Here is an 11,298-nt window from a genome sequence, read left to right on the forward strand (position 1 = left end):
ACTAGGATTCACATCTCTCCCCCACCCAAATATGGATGGGGTTCTCAGGATTGAGCCAAGTCTACCTGCCGCCAAAGGCTACAGCTCATCAATGAGGGACTCCTGTAGGGATTTATTCTCACCATTTCTGTTGCTGCTTAGCCCAGCCACTTGGCTACTGTCTGCAGTGATGTCCACCTGACTCATCAGTATCTTTATTGGGACAGATTGAGATTGTTCTCACTATGGAGTAGATGTACCACTGGCCATCCTCAGCCTTTCTCTGAAAGCCGATGCCGTTTCCCACAGACAAGGTATCATTTGGGGACTTACCTCTTTAGACCTTACCCCAACACTTCAGAAAGGCACATACCCATCTCTTGAGACTGGTCCTAGTTTAGACTTGCCCTGAATTCAGGGCCAAATCGGCCCCTGGATGGATGCCAACTTTGTCCTAGTCGTAACGTACTTGCTTTTGCTTCCAGCTTGTTTGCTTAGTCCCTGGGCTTCCTTGACCTGCCTTTTCAGCTCTTTTTCCCCTGCCTTTTTTTCGGGTGGGGCATAGTGTTTTTGGCTTGACCTCCCACTAACTGATGGCCTCGGGGTCCTTCCATTGTAAACCGCCTCCACAGGCAGCCAAAGCAAGAACCTGCCCCATGCCCCTGGATAACTAAGGACATCGAGGTAGAAGCGGGAAGGAAATGCTGTATCCTTGTTGCCCAACTCTGGACACAGCTGCCCCCAGGACAGAGAATGCTGGTGTGGTGGGGTACCTGGGAGCACTTGGCCCTGTCCTCAGTGGTGTTGCCTTCACAATTCACAGAGACCTTACACACTTGCTCAGGTTTTTGCCATACTTTGATAACTTTTCAGTCCTCCTGGCTACCCAGTTCTCTAGGAAGCCTGAATAGTTGATGTTCTTACAATACCATTTAATTGAAAAGGCAATCCACAAAGGAGAAATGTAAAGAGACTTTGGTTAAACTGTATTCTGTGATTAAAGGCCTGGCAGAGGAAGAAAGTACAAACCAGGCCATGGTCAGGATCTATGAGGTTGAGATCTTCTCAGATGCTGGGGAGTAGAGCTCTGATCTTGGCCCCCAAACATGGTCTGGAGTGATGTTACCCTTTATACACACTCTCAGAGGGTTCATGGCACCTATCGCAAGGAAGATGGTCTGGCAGAGTGTTCACCCAGTGTGTTCTGCTGGAATGATGCTTTCGTCTGTAAAGGTTCTCAGGACCTTCCTTCCAGGCTTCCAGCTGGAAGACATCAACCCAACTGTCATGGATAGATTACATGCAGATTAGAAGTAGCAGGATCTGTTTCTGGAGTCCTTTGGCAACTGCAACAGCTGGGATTCAGGGTCATGGGCAATCTTTCTCAAATAGGTGATTCAAAGGAACAGCGTTGTGGTTTCAGCCCCGGCTATACATTAGAATCAACTGGAGCACAAATGATGCCTAGACCTGTAGATTATTAAATCAGAATTTCTGGGCTTGGACAGGGCACAGGTAGGTTTTTAAAGCAAAAGGTGATTCTAATGAACAACCAGGGTTGAAAATTATTGGGCTAGCCAACTGTTGGTTGAATCAATGGTAATAATCTTACATCTTCAAGAGGCTTGTAAGATCCATATTATATACATGATGAGAGTGTTGTTCTTCAGGACCTCAGAAGGGGGTCTCAAACCCCCTTTGTGGGAAGCAGTGGGTTCTCAAACTTTAATGTGTATACATATCCTTGTTAAAATTTTAGCAAGATTCTGCATTTCTAACAAGCTCCCAGGTGGTGCGGATCCTGCTGGACTATGGGGCACAATGAGTAGCAAGAATGTAGACTGGCAGTCTACAAACTGGGATAGGGTCGTCCTGGGATTACATGACACTTTCCAAGGTCTATCTAGACATTGATAGTTTTAATTGATCAATTTCCAGATCCCCAACTCCATATCAACTATTTTCTAAAACTGATCTCTCAGAGAATAAAGTTTTTTTTTTTTTTAATTTTAGAGAGAGAATGAGCAGGGGATGGTAGAGGGGAAGGAAGAGGGAGAAAGAATCTGAAACAGACTCCGAGCTGAGCTCAGGGCCCAAACTCAAGAGTGAGAGACCATGACTGAAGATCATGACTGGAGTGGAAACCAAGAGTCTGATGCTTAACCAATTGAGCCACCCAGGTGCCCCTGATCTGCCAGAGAATAGACCTGAGATGAAAGAGTGGGTTCCCATCTCCCATGTCCCCTTTCACAATGGCTCTTCTCTTAAGTGGACTAAAGAAAGGAAGACCTCTTACCCAGCCAAGTCTCACACTGGGATGCTAACAAGGAAACACACTGAAAAATTGGTGGAGGTATTAAGAAAATGAATGGTTCTGATAACCAACAAATCTTTTTGCAAATTAAATCTTATTTAATCTTTTGTTTTCTGCACAACTGGATGACTTAATGACATTAGCTAATAGGTCATTACACATAATTTTGGATGATAGATCATTATATGGTTTTATTTGTTTTTTTTGGTATTTAGAAGAATTAAAAACATTTAGTAAAATTGCTCTAACAAAACTATTTCTATGAACAAGGTTCCTTAATGTTTATACCTGTAAAAATGAAAAATAGGATTAGAATCAATAATGAACCCTGTCTCTTTCTAGCAATATGTAATATTCTTCCATAGACTTTAAACTAATTGAGGGAGAAAAAACCCATCCACTTCATCAAACCCCTGCACGCGCGCATATGCACACACTTAAACATTTTTCCTTTTTTGATTGATAATTATATAAGATTATAAGACATTTACGATTTTGGTGAATTGTGTACTTATATTGATAAGTCAAGCTACGGGAAATTTGGCTAATTCTCAGAGACTTATAATAAACATTGTCTAACATATTTCAATTTACATACGTATTTTGGAACAGAGTAGGTGATAGGGTGATCAGTAAAAGACTTTCAAGATAAAATATAAAATATATTACATAAGTAAAAAATTCTGTTGGGGAAGTAGATTGGAATTCACAGAGAAAAAGGAACAATACAAATTTTTGCCCTATTAAAGAGGAATTTGATCATGTATTTTAATTTTTATTTATGATTACCTTTTATTCATGGATTGTTTTAAATGAATGATGGTGGCTGTTAACTCTATGGTATTTAGATTCTTTTAGGCATATTTTAGGTTTAGTATGTTTTAAATGCCAGTATTTACAATATGCTGAAAGTTACAACTTTTCAAATGTACTTATGATGAAAAACGTTAGATATCTACTTAAAAATATCCTGGTAGTAGGGGCGCCTGGGCGGCTCAGTCAGTTGAGCATCTGACTCTTGGTTTTAGCTTAGGTCATGATCTCAGGCTCCTGGGATCAAGCCCAGCTTTCGGCTCCACACTCAGCAGAGTCTGTTTGTCCTTCTCCCTCCCCCACTCAAATAAGTAATAAGTAAATAAATAAATAAATAAATAAATAAATAAATAGAATCTTGTAAAAAATATGCTGGTAGCATATACTTTTAAAACATTGTTTTGGAGTTAAAAAGCCACAAAAATTGGAAGAATATCTACCTAGACCTATTTGAGAGGAGAGAATACTCCAAGAATTGAACCTCAAATTGTTTAGAACTTATGTAGAAGAGATTGTAAAAGAAACAACTCAGGACGGTCCAGGCAGAAACTTTTTGTGAGCCAGATCCCAGTAGCACGCAGAAATATTAGTGAAAGTGTGATGACTCTCTGGTCCAAAATACACAGATGCTATTAATCAGGTATTTTGCCGGTTTTCTCCCACCTTCTCAGTATGGACATTTTGTGCTGGATAATTCTTTGTTATGGAGAGTTAGTCTGTGCATTATAGGATATGGAGCAGTACCCTGGCCTCTACCCATTAGATGTCAGTAGCTCCTACCCCCCCCGCAAGTTGTGACAACTGAAAATGTGCTCCCCAGTTAAGAACCACTGAACTATTGCAAACATTGAAGGATTGTTGTTAATGCTGGAGTTCATGAGTCAGCCTTGCCTTCATTCCGTCTGGGGATTGGAATGAAATTGTAAGTCCCTAAAAGTCATACTTTATGAAGCCCACAGCCCCACTGACTATAAGGCCCTGTCTGTGGACTACTACAGACTTGAGTCTCTGGCTCTGACAGGGAATAGTCTCACTTGGCAGGGCTATGGACACTGGATATGGGAGCAACATGGGCAAAGAGGGTGGTGAAGCAGATTGAGGTTGGCCACTGCCCTCGCTGCCCAGAGGAAAACTACAGGCAGTGTGGAGATGGCCTCCCAAGCTGGGAACAAAGAACACCAGCTGACCACACATTCTGAGCCCTGGAGTAGAAGTGGGGCACCCCACGGACACACACATGGTGCCTCACGTCTACTCTTCGAGGGGCAAAACATACTCGTGAATGCCACTATCTGCTCTCCTTGTAGGTGGTCTTGGACTTAAACAGTAAGTGACCTAGCCCTTGCTGGACAAGTACCTAGTAGAGAAAATTGTTCAAGACCTACAAATTCACTACTCATGGTCCAGAGTCACAGGGAAATGCCAGCTCCCTGTGGCTCAGTGATATCTGTCTATTCCAGAGATACTGCCCTAGTCGTTCCTTTGGATTGAGAATTTTACCTGGAGATTGGACTACATCGATGGTGTCTAAACTCTGGCTGAGCCCTGAGAACCATCTTTCGCAAACTACCCTATGGATAGCCCTTGTAGATGTGGCCTGATAGGTACAGAATCTGCCCTCTCCTTGGACTCTTGCCCATGCCCAGGCCCGTGGCTGCCACCAGTGACACTACCAGACTCTGACCCTGTCCCCTTAGCCTCCTGCCATGCTTTCATCCTGAAGTTTCCTCAGATACACTTGGTAGCATTTGGAGTGGGGGGAGTGGGTGTTGAAGACTCTTGTACCACACTCAGTTTTTGCTCTTATTCTAAGTAACCACATCACCAAAGAGAATTTTTAATAGTAAATTGGGGCGCCTGGGTAGCGCAGTCGTTAATCGTCTGCCTTCGGCTCAGGGCATGATCCTGGCGTTCCGGAATCAAGTCCCACATCGGGCTCCTCCACTGGGAGCCTGCTTCTTCCCCTCCCACTCCCTCTCTCACTGGCTGTCTCTCTGTCACATAAATAAATAAATAAAATCTTTAAAAAAAAATAGTAAATGAATCCCATGTAAGTTTTCCTCTTGGGAACAAAACAATGAATACAGACATCCCTTCCTCTTTATAGTTATTTCTTTAAGCTTATATATATATATATATATATATACACACATATGTAATGAAGCACATTAAAGAAAGTTTGGAGGAATTGGACTGAGAGTCCAGAAATAAACCCAAGGTGTCAAGACCATTCAATGGGGGAAAGAATAGTCTTTTCCACAAATGGTGCTGGAACAACTGGATGGCCACATGCAAAAGAATGAAACTAGGTCCTCACCTCACACCATATAGAAAAATTAAAATAGATCAAAGATCTAAACGTAAGAGCTAAGGCTACACAACTCCTAGAAGAAAATGTAGGAGTATCTCTTCATGATCTTGGAGTAGAAAATGGTTTCTTGGTTATGACACCAAAAGAATAAGAAACCGAAGTAAAAATAAATGAATTGAACTTCCTAAAAATTAAAGACTTTTCTGTATTAAAGGAAATTATTAACAAAATGAAAGATGACTCACAGAATGGAGAAAATATTTACAAATTATATATCTGGTAAGGGTCTGTATCTAGAATATATAAAAAAAATTCTAACAACTCAATAATAAAAAGACAAGAAAGATAACTTTAAAATGGGCAAAGGATTTGGATAGACATTTCTCCAAAGAAGATATACAAATGTCCAATAAGCACATGAAAAGATGTTCATATCGCTAGTCATTAGAGAAATGCAAAGCAAACCCACAATGAGATACCACTTCACACCCACTAGCACGGCTGTAATAAAAAAGATAATAGCAAATGTTGGCAAGGATGTGGAGAAATTAGAACACTGATACATTGATGGTGGAAATGGAAAATGGAAAACAGTTTGGTAGTTTCTCACAAAGTTAAACGGTTAGCATATGACCCAGCAATTTCAGTCCTAATTTCAGTTTCCAGAGTTGAAACATATTCGCACAAAAACTTACACACAAATGTTCATAGCATTTTTTTCATGATAGTCAAAAGGTGGAAACAAACTGCATGTCCATCAACAGATGAGTAGATAAACAATATGAGACGTGGCCATACGATGGAATATTATTTGGCCATTAAAAAGAATGGAGTATAGATACATAATACGACATGGATGAACAGTGAAAGCATGACGCTAAGTGAAAGAACCCAGTCACAAAGGGTTATGATATCCATTTATATGAGATGTCCAGAGTAGACAAATCTACAGAGATAGGAATTAGGTTAGTGGTAGCCAGGGACTGAGAAGAAAAGGGAATGCAGGTGATCGCTAATGAGTATGGGGTTTCTTCTGGGGGCAATGGTTGCACAAGAAGGAGGGAGTGGTCAGCTGATTGAGCCAAGCATCAGTGGACAGAAGGCTCCAGGAAAAGCCCTTATATGAACTTTCGGGGGCCACTCAATCCTCTGATTGCTTGAAGCTCATACTTGGGCAAAGATAAAATTCATGGAATTCTATCAATCTCTTAAATTCCCTGGGAGACTAGACAATGGTTCATATACCCGGACTCATAAACTAACTACCAAACAAGCAGAGGATATGAGCAGTCTATAAGAAACACAAATACCTAGTAGATATGTGAAAAGTATTCGACCTCTCTCATAGTTAAAAAAAAAAAAAAAGTATCACAAAACAATGAGATTCCATTTGTCATCAATCAACTCAGCAAATGAATAAAAGTTTGGTAAGGTCCAGTGTTTACAAGATTATGGGGCAATAGGCACCCTCATATACCGTTCCTGGGAGTGTAAACAGATTCAACTCTTCTGGAGGGCGATTTAGCAATGTCTGTCAACATTTTGAATGTTTGTTCTCATTGACTCAGCAATTCTACCCCTAGGAATTTGCCCTAGGGATAGACTGGCAAAATTATGCCAAAATCATGTGCAAAATCATGTCCACTGCAACATCGTTTGTAATAACAAAGAACTGTAGAGCACTCAGGCATCCATCAGCAGAGGGCCAGTGCAGTACAGCCACGTAATGGAAAAGTGTGAAATCATTAATACGTGAGGGAGAACATGGAAAGATCTTCAAAATGTGGTCTGTTCGTTTTTTTTTTTTAAACAAAACAATTCGCACAGCAATATGATCTCATTTGTGTTAAGTGTTAAAATATATGCAGGTAGCTGCCGACTGTTTTTTCAGGAAGGATACATAAGAACTGTTGGTAACTTTTGGAGAATGGTGCTGGGGGGTTGGAGGGAGGAGAAAATAACTGGCTTTTTATTTGATGCTTTTCTATCATATTTGATTTGTTTTTACCATGGGAATGTAAGACTTTTCTTAAAATAAATATTTTAAAAGCCAGGAAAAAGTATTCGAGGGATATGGAAGAGTAAGAAGAGGGATGTCTTTGGTGGGAGACTCTGGTTGGTCCTGATACAGGGCCAGCTTATTTTAGGTGCATTAATAAAAGCACTGTGACCAGATCATTGGGGTTTGGGGAAGACCCCCAGGGCAGCAGCCTGGACCGTGGAGGAGAGATGTGAGACTAGAGTCAGGGCGACTGGTCAGAGGTCTTTGCAACAGAGCAGGGCTCAGATTTAGGAGGTAATGGTGGGGGTGGAGAATGCCTCAGCTGGGAGAGTTATTTAAAAGGACAACTGACAGCCATGGTGCCTGATTGGATGAGGAGGCCCAGCCATCTGCCTCAGGCAGCTGAGTGGGTGGCAAAGGAAGGAAAGAGAGGGTTAGAGACCAGAAGAGGATGGGGAAGAAAATAAAGAGTTCAATTCTGAATGCACTGAGTTGAGGAACACATTGAGTCTGATTATGTTGAGTAGACGTAGAAGTATGGAGCTCAGCCAATTTTGAGTTGGAGATGGAACACATCAGATCAGGTGGGAATGGAAATGGAGTATAAGGAAGTTGTGTCACACACACACACAAGGCCCCAATTCAAGGTGGCACTGTACAGATACCCAGTTTTAAGTGTTGAGTAGGGGAAGAGGACCCAAGGGAGGCTGAGGTGTGAGCGATCAGAGCTTGAGAGGAACAGGAGGGACTGGGGTCATGGGCGACCATTCCCTGCTCCTGGCTGGACACTGGCTGATTTTTTAAGCTACTCCCTCACCAGTGAAAATTGCCCTTCTTCTGCCACATCTGCCCAGTAAAATCCCAACCTTGGATTTCCTGGTTTTGCTCCTGAAAAGGGCCACCTACCCAGTGAGAACGGCCCCCCACCAAGTTCATGGTTTATACCTCTGCTGGGCTCTCTCTCTGCCACCCATCAATTTATTTTTACTTACCCTTGGTTCGCTCTGGCTCTCATCCCTCTTATTCTAAATCAGCATCGTGTTCACTCCTCACATCTTACTTCCACTCTCATCTTTGTGACCTCTTTTGTCTTCTTACTTCAAGGAACAAGCAAGGCCCTCAGGATGAGTGCTTTGAACATCTCAGCCTTCTCCCTGTAAATAGATCTAAAACAGCATTTGCCTTCTTTCCCAAGTATTCAGCCTCCAAGGATGAGGTTCATTTCTTGTTCAGCGCTGGGGTCCCTCAAGGAGGCCCACTGACCCTCTTCCATCCCTGAGCCATCCCTACTGCTCCTTCTCCGTCAATATCACTGTATCACGCATTATGTCTTCCTCTTCATGGCATCTGCCCTGCTGCGCTGAAGTTATCTCGCTGTCTCCTCCAATTACCTTGATCCTATGCACATTTTCCCCCTTAAGTTCTTATTGATAACACAACATCCAAGCAGAAAAAGGCACCTGTTGTAAATGTGTCGCTCACAGAATTTTCACCAACTAAACACAGTCATGCAGCCAGCACCCAGATGAAGAAACCAAGCGTTACACCCCCCAGGACCCTCCTTGTGCTCTCTTGCACTCTCTATTTCCCTCCCCAAGGCAACCACTATCCAGTCTTTCAAAAGTGTAGATTTGTTTTGGCTGTTTTTGTAAATTAAAGAAAACAAGGCCCCAAATGATGGGTACTCTTACGTGTCTGGCTTTGAATCAACATCGTGTTTGGGAAGTCACCCACATTGTTGTGTGCAGTCATAGTTCGTTTCCATCGCCCTATAATATCTCATGGTGTGATCGGACCACGATTCATTGACCCATCTGGGTACGATGGATTATAAATAGCAGGCACTATGTTTTATTCATCTGCATGTCTCCAGCCCTTCACACCTGCCAGCATAATGGTTTGTGTATCAACAGGTGAGAGAATTCAAGGAGTACTTTTCCACTGTATTCTTGGATGATCAGAAGATACCGGACATTTTAGATTCAATCCTGGGTACCGTGATTCAAATGTTTCAAAAGGGCCATTGATAACTTGAATTGTCTATAGAGGGCAACGATGGGGCTGTGTCTGGAAGCTGTGCAGTACCAGAAAACACTAAAGATGTTTATTACAGAAATGAAAACAGAGGGCATCAGGCATGGGCCAGGTTGCGTTAGAAGAGAGCACGGGGCCGGTGGCTAACTCTCGGGGGGAGGCAGCTTTCTGCTGGATAATACTCATGGTACTGGCTCATGTTTAGAGAGCACTTAACCATACCCCAGCCCCCAGTGGGCGCTTAGGGCTCGGTGTCCATTAATTCAATATGAGAATGACTTTTTAATGACTGAGGCTTGAACATGAGCTGCCTGGTTGAAACTGTGATCAATCACTTCATGGCTGCAGACACCGGTGACTACGAGTCCCGGGAAGTGACATTTATAGGCTCATGGGCTGTCTGAAGAGCCTTCCTCTGACTGGGCTCCCTGGCCTGCTCCCCTCCTAATAGAACAGCCTTCCTGCTGAGAGCAGCTTCCTGCAGTGTCTCCCTGGGTCCCCTCACAGCAAGCAAAGTATAAAGTGTTTCTGTCAGGAGCTTCCTTCCACCCCGGGCCTATCTGTCCCGACTGGGACCCTCTCCTCCTTACCCCAGGATGCCTACCCAGTCCCACTCTCTCCTTCCAGTGACTAAAAAAAACATTCACCTGCAAAGATGTTGGATGAGGACTCTGATTGGGTTTGTGGCCACAGCAGGCTTGACTCTTCAGGTGGCCAACAGTCCTTTGGATGATTATCCTAGAGTTTGTTTGTTTGAGAGAAAAAGGGAAACTTAGCAAGTGCCTGGGGAAAAAAAAGAAAGAAAGCTGGCAAAATCCTTCCCAAGATGTATCTATCCAGTGTAGGCCTCAGAAAGAAGAAAAGCCCAGACACATAAATCTGGGTTGCTGAATGCAAAAGACATTTGTTAGAAGCAGCAAAACGCTGTCATCCTCACAGGATACGCTGTGCTGCTGGCCCCAGGACAAGATGCTTTATCTTGCCACTGGCTCCCGAAGCCAAGGCCTGGCGGCCGCAGAGTCACTAAAACACCAGCACCCTGAGTTAGACAAGCAGGCGCTGGGGAGTATTGGCGGCCTGTGCCCCCACCCCTGTCCGCCTTCCCTCTCACTTTCTCTGCTCCGTGTCCTGCCCCAGACCCTGCTCTCACCTCACTCTTGTTTCTTCTGAGAGCTTTAGTATTTTGTTCTCTTGGAAGGGGCCAGAGGGAGTCCAAGATTTAGGAAGCCGGGCAACAGATGGGCCGATCCCAGAAAGCCTCGCTCTCCCCACCCTCCAGGAGCCACAGCTAATGTCCTCTCTTCCTTCTCTTCTGCTGGACAAAGCCCAACACACACTGACAGTGTTAACACAATAAATACCAGCAGTCCTGACCTTTGTCTGTGGGTCCTGGAGTCGTCCTGACTCCCAAGCTCCGACTTGCCTGTGCTTAAAGTGATTAGCGCTTACCGTAGGCTGCGGGGCCCTGCACTGGGGTTTGATGGGAATCAAAATAGAGATTACCTTATTTGACTTTAAAAAAAAATTTCCACTTGAAAGATAGAATCCCCCAGAGAAATACACTGGGGCTTACACATACACAACTTTAAATTGGATTTTTAAAAATAGTTTGCCAGCTGTTTGCTAGGTCGTGTCTTAGGTTCTTGTCCTTGATTGATGTTGGGTCCATTTGGGAAACGAGGCCAAGAGGGGACAGAGGGACTGCCAAAGCCACAGGACCCTGGATGCCTGGGGATTTTCCCAGGAGCCTTGGCAGTTGTTGCCATGGGCCTTTAGAAACCCTCGGAGCCTTGGCACCAGGGTCTGCCTCTTGCCCAGAGCTCGAACCACCTCCCCCAGACCTCA

The sequence above is a fragment of the Ursus maritimus genome, unplaced genomic scaffold, assembly GCF_017311325.1.
Source record: "Ursus maritimus isolate PB19 unplaced genomic scaffold, ASM1731132v1 scaffold_6, whole genome shotgun sequence".
NCBI lineage: Eukaryota > Metazoa > Chordata > Mammalia > Carnivora > Ursidae > Ursus > Ursus maritimus.